Source organism: Protopterus annectens, chromosome 3.part0 (genome assembly GCF_019279795.1).
Source record: "Protopterus annectens isolate FY-2018-M chromosome 3.part0, PAN1.0, whole genome shotgun sequence".
NCBI classification, from domain to species: domain Eukaryota; kingdom Metazoa; phylum Chordata; order Ceratodontiformes; family Protopteridae; genus Protopterus; species Protopterus annectens.
The window spans coordinates 658,168,560-658,174,229 of NC_056731.1; the positions used below are offsets into that span (position 1 = coordinate 658,168,560).

Consider the following 5,670-nt stretch of genomic DNA (forward strand, 5'->3'; position numbering starts at 1 on the left):
TCTCAAGACTTACATTAAAAGCAAAACAAAAAGAAGATAGCCTAATATTGTTCAGCTCCTGCAATACAGAATAACTCAGTCAGGGTTCCATTATACACACAACCATTAAAAAATGACACTGATATCAAAGCTGTACATATAAATAGTGCTTGTCAGTTGACTGTCTTAATGCTGAAAGTAAAACTGGATAGCAGCCAAAACATCCCATGTGGGACTCTGGAACTTGGTGTCTGTAGCCAATCCAGGCAAAAACACAACATAGATACCTCACACAGAAAACAGTATATGTCATTATGAAGTGATATATTTATTGTTAGATTGTAATTATTCTGTTTCAGTACATACACGGAAATACTAGTAGTTAAGTGTGCGAGTGGCATACATTATAATAAAATCAGTAATCAGCCACACTGTTAACGTTGTGCATAGTAACCCAAGTGTGTCTATGAACTTTCCTGCTGCAGTACAATATGAGCAGGCAAAGTTTAGATGTAAATAACAAGTGGTGTTTTAGTAGTGACTGCCATTAATACACTTAACTAAACAATATTTATCACATAAAGAAAATTACGAAGTAACACATACCCAGCATTTGAAGTAACATGCACTTAGCACTCTGTTTTTATCTTACTTTAATGTTAATTATCACACTCAAAATGTAATTTATGCACATACTACACTAAAATCTAGTTTTAATCAGTAGTCATTGCAAATGGCAATATGTGATTTCATATACTCATTTTAGTATGTTATACTAGCTATCCAAGGTATGTTCTGTGTTACTGTGACAAAACCCCTAAATTATTGTCACTGTAATATGGTTACAGTGAAAAGAACTAGCTGTGCGTGTATGAGTCAGACTGAGGTTGATGATACAAAAGTGTGATAACTGTGAACATTGGTTTAACACTTCTTCAGAAAAAAAACATGTATTAAAAAAGAAACTGGTGGAAAAAACATATTTATTTCAAGGTGGCTTATTTTTGCAGCACATTTTTTAACAAGAAAATATGTTATAACTGAATAGAAAGATATTTTTGTTACCAGTACATGATATATGCAGTCCATTTTCACAGACTAAAATGTTTGGTTTGTTCTGTTAAAAGAATATTAGTATTAATACTAATTTAGTACTACACACATAGATACGGTTCTGTACCACATCATACACAAATAATGCTCTGAAGTTAGGACGTACAGAAAGGTGCAATGTTATTTTAGAGTGCTATTTACATCATAGTCAATTACTGCAACAAAGAACAGCAATTAAGTATTACATCACATATACAGCATGCAAGATACCTTTGCAATTTATTAAGGTTCTTTGTGTTTTTATTGCTACCCATAGACTACAATCCAGAGAACAGGTCCCATGAGAAGGCGGTGCAGATTGCTGCAGGCACCCTTCGTGTCCTAACTTACTATGCATCTAAATTCAAATGTTGGCAAAAAATGCATTTTATCTTAGCTGCCTGGTGCCAGAAACTGAAATTCATCTAATGACACTGAAGGTAAAAGGTATAAATAATAGCTGCATTTAGAGCTGAACTCATGTAGTCCCCCAGCAGCTATTGTTCCTCAAACACCTTGGCACTTTATCTACAACATAACGAGCAAATGCCCAACAAATTCTTAAATAGAGCAAATTTTCCATACCACTCTTCTGACTTCATCCAAAGTGTATCACTGTAATGTGTAATTACTTGGGGGAAACCACAACTACCACTATCTAACAGATTAATTACCTGCTATCTACACCACCTAGCAGATGGATCACAAGATGATGAGAAGGGGATCAAGCATTGCTTCGTTGCTCAGCATGCATGGCAACATCTAATAGTGCAAAGAGTATGTGAGCACTCTTGTTATTATGAGCTGTTTCCAAGGGAGGATGGAGGTGGGGAGGTCTGTATGATGCTGAGGCAGCAAAGCAAGGTTTGCAAACATGACGGGATACTGCTGAGAACCAGGCGCGAAAGGCATTCCACACATCGACACACACAAGGAAAAAGTGATGATTAGACACAACTCACCTTAACAGGGGATGTTGGAGAGGGGTCAGAGAGAAGGAAGGGTTAGCGGAGGTTGTGATATTGTTAAAACACACAAACACAGAGGTTTTGAGTCAGATGGGGAGTCATTAACAGCAAAATAATTCAAAGAGTAGATATCAGTCTGTAAGACGCTTGTAAGGATTCTGTAGGTCCACTACAGGCAGTATAGTTTCCCAAAAAGCAAATGTCGCAAACACTATTCCAGTTTATAAGGTAGAAATTTCAGGTGGCGCTGCCAAGCTGCTAGTTTACCCCCAGTGATGGTGCTAATACAGCTGTTGCCCTGCTCGTGTTGAATAGCTGTAACCCTCGCTTTCCGCGACTGGACCGGTATATCCAGCAGCAGCTTCACTTCTAAACTGCTGACGTCACTGAGGAGGAAGGTAGGCGGGGTCCACAAGTACACGCCTCCGCTGAGATTTCGAGACAAGCAAAGTAAGCTGGCTAAAAAAACATATGGGAGTCTCAAACTTGAAGACATACGCTCCGTGTATTTGTGGTCATCAGTGAGAATATAGGCAGCCCCAGAATATAAACAGCACATCTCCACGTACGTTTTCATTTTCCTCAACGAGTACTTTAGCGACCGTAATCTGAGTACGTACTCCTTAACCTCTTAAAACAAGAAATCTGCACAAAACCATAAGTAATGGATGGATAAAGGCCCAAATATGGGGATACTTTTTTTTTTTCACTATATAAACGTAAGGTCATTGCTGTAATAAAAGGCATATTTTTATGCCATGTTTTTGTCTGTTTCGCAATAAAATTATGTTTTTTTTTCTGACAAATTATTGAGGATTGAAGTCAGAAAATAATAAGCACTGGAGATTCAGACTTCATACCTCTCAGGAAATCCATGCTAATACAAAACCTGTTATCCTATCAACTTTATAAGTTTGTAAGAGGAATATTTAAAAATTGCCTCTACTTTTGGGCCTTTGCCCCCCCCCCATTATGTATTGCTTTGTCCAGATTTCCTGCCCTAAGAGGTTGAGAGGTATGATAGAGGTTTTGTATTAGCAAGCATGTATTTTTCTGAAGGCTATAAAGTCTGAAACTTAGTTGCTTGTTGTTATTTTGTGATTTCAACCCTCAATGAGTTGCCAGATAAAAATATGTGGCAAAAATCTGGACATTCTGCGAAAATCTGTACAGTTGAGAGGTATGATTGTGTGTGTGTGTGTGTGTGTGTGTGTGTGTGTGTGTGTGTGTGTGTGTGTGTGTGTTTCTGTTCAACAGTCCAGATTGTTGCCTAATATTTTTGTTCTGCGCCTCCTAAAATTTGTGGATTTTCATTAAATCACTGACTATTAAAGTCACTAAATAACGGTAGACATTTGAGTTTCAGACTTCATAGCCTTCAGAAAATACAAGCTAATTGCAAAACCATTATTCTAGCAGCTTTTTAAGCTTATAGGATCTAGTTCTAAAAACGGTCACTATTTTTAGGCCTCTCTCACCCCCAATATTTTTGTCTTTGTCCCAGAATGTGATGTTAAGAAATTGAATGGTGTGAAGTTTGGTGGGTGGATGTTATGTGCATACGCATGTGTTTGTTCATGACACGCTGAGATGAAAACTGTTAATAGGGTTGCCACCTTTTCAGCAGTCCAACTTGGGACCCTGAGGGTGTGGCCACTGTATGACTTCATCATGAGTGTAGTTATGGGTGAAGAGTGTGGCCAAGCATGTGATAGGCTGGACATATACTGCAAAAAGAAATTTAATTCTGAACATGGCCCTCAAAATATAAATAGGTGTGTGTGTGTGTGTGTGTGTGTGTGTGTGTGTGTGTGTATATATATATATATATATATATATATATATATATATATGTGTGTGTGTGTGTGTGTGTGAGTATTATAAAATATATATAGCTATCTCTCTCTCTCTCTCTCTCTCTATATATATATATATTATATGCATTTTCACCTTTAAAAATCGGTATTGTAAATCATCCCAAAACAACCACTCTAAAATCTATTTGCAATGTACAACACACCCATTTACCTCTAAATACAGAATTAAGAAAAATAATAGAATAAACAAAAGAAAGATAATTAATTTTCACATTTAAAAGTTACAGAACTAAAACAGGTGGTGTTCCGTAGTTTGGAAATGCCAAAATAAAAGCTATTAGGCAGGGCTCAAAAGACAAACCCACCGCCGTAAATAGCACAAGTAACAAAAAACTGAGGGTAATGCTACTCAATGCCAGAAGTCTAAACCTCAAAATGCATGTATCCATATTCATCTAGGATACCCACACCTCCAGGTTAGTGGCACAGCACAATGCTTCAGAGATCATCCACATGCAACTAACGGGCAAAACTGCAATTCAAATTGTAGCTTGCTACAGATCATCCACCATGTCCCAGGACCCCCATTCCAGGTTTCTGGAAACACTGGGAAACATAAAGGTCCTACTAAACACCCTAATATTGGGTGATTTCAATTGCCTAAGCATTAACTAGGAGAACTACTCAAGTACTAATTCCCTTGCCCAACATTTCCTAGAATTTATAAATTCATACACCGTGGTTCAACTGGTCAACACTCCCACCAGAGGTGACAACATATTGGACCTGGTCATCACCAACATGGGTGACTGGTGTTCCACACCGGAGGTCAACCCCTCACTGGTTAGATCTGACCATAAACAAATCACTTTGAATACTCACATTCCGCCACCACCCCCAGGCAAGGAAACCACCGTGAAAAACTTTTTAAAAGCAAACTTCACGTTACTTAAGACCGAGGTGGAAAGTTTCAAAGCCGCCATGCTGAAGGATAACACTGTCCAAGCTGCAAAATCCTTTACTAATGCATTCTACGGGCACCTACAAGAATGCATGGATCATGCCATCCCAAGCAAAACCAAGACTCACTCCTCCAAGAAAAGGAAACCAGTCTGGTGGACTCCTGCCATAAACAAGCTATACAACAGAAGGAGGAAACTTGTACAGAAAAGAGTAAAATCCCAAGAAGGAAAGACATCCCTGATCAGTATCAGCAAGAAACTACGATCCCTCATAAAATCATCCAAGGCGAGCTTTGAAAGAAAAATTGCCAAGAACTCCAAAGATAACCACAAGGCATTCTTTAGCTATGTCAAGAATCTAAGTGGCAATGCTCAGATCTGCTTGGAGTTAGTGCAGAATGGCACAAAATATACTGAACCGACCGATATCGCCAACATCCTGGCAGACAGGTTCAGCGCAAACTTCACCGCCCTCTCACCCCCAAAAGGGCCCATAACCATACCAGAAGAATGTAGAGTCCCTGAAATCACAGACACTCAGGTTAAAACAGCCCTCTCCAAAGCCAAAAACACAGCATCAATGGGACCGGATGGTGTCCCAGGCTGTGTCCTACACAAGCTCAAAGACGAACTAACCCCTCACCTAAACACACTGTTCAAACTCAGCCTCTGCACAGGCTACGTACCCATAGAGTGGCGCACAGCAATGGTTATTCTGCTCCACAAAGGAGCCACAACAGACCCCGGGAACTATCACCCTATAAGCCTGACTAGCTTGGTCTGCAAGGATATGGAGCGCATCATCATGAAACTCATTAACAGAGACATTGGGAACCTCCAAACACTGGACCC

General features: G+C 39.2%; 1 long non-coding RNA gene across 2 annotated transcripts in view; it reads right to left on the reverse strand.

The window, feature by feature from the left end:
• The window catches only part of LOC122796515, a 931,728-nt gene extending 929,320 nt beyond the window's left edge, over positions 1–2,408 (reverse strand). The window contains exon 1 of one of the 2 annotated variants that reach the window (XR_006363984.1): positions 2,034–2,408. This is a non-coding gene — a long non-coding RNA (uncharacterized LOC122796515). Of the gene's footprint in view, positions 1–1,745 lie in introns of both variants that reach the window. The other variant, XR_006363983.1, reaches the window with a different exon arrangement.
• Positions 2,409–5,670: the final 3,262 nt, after the last annotated feature.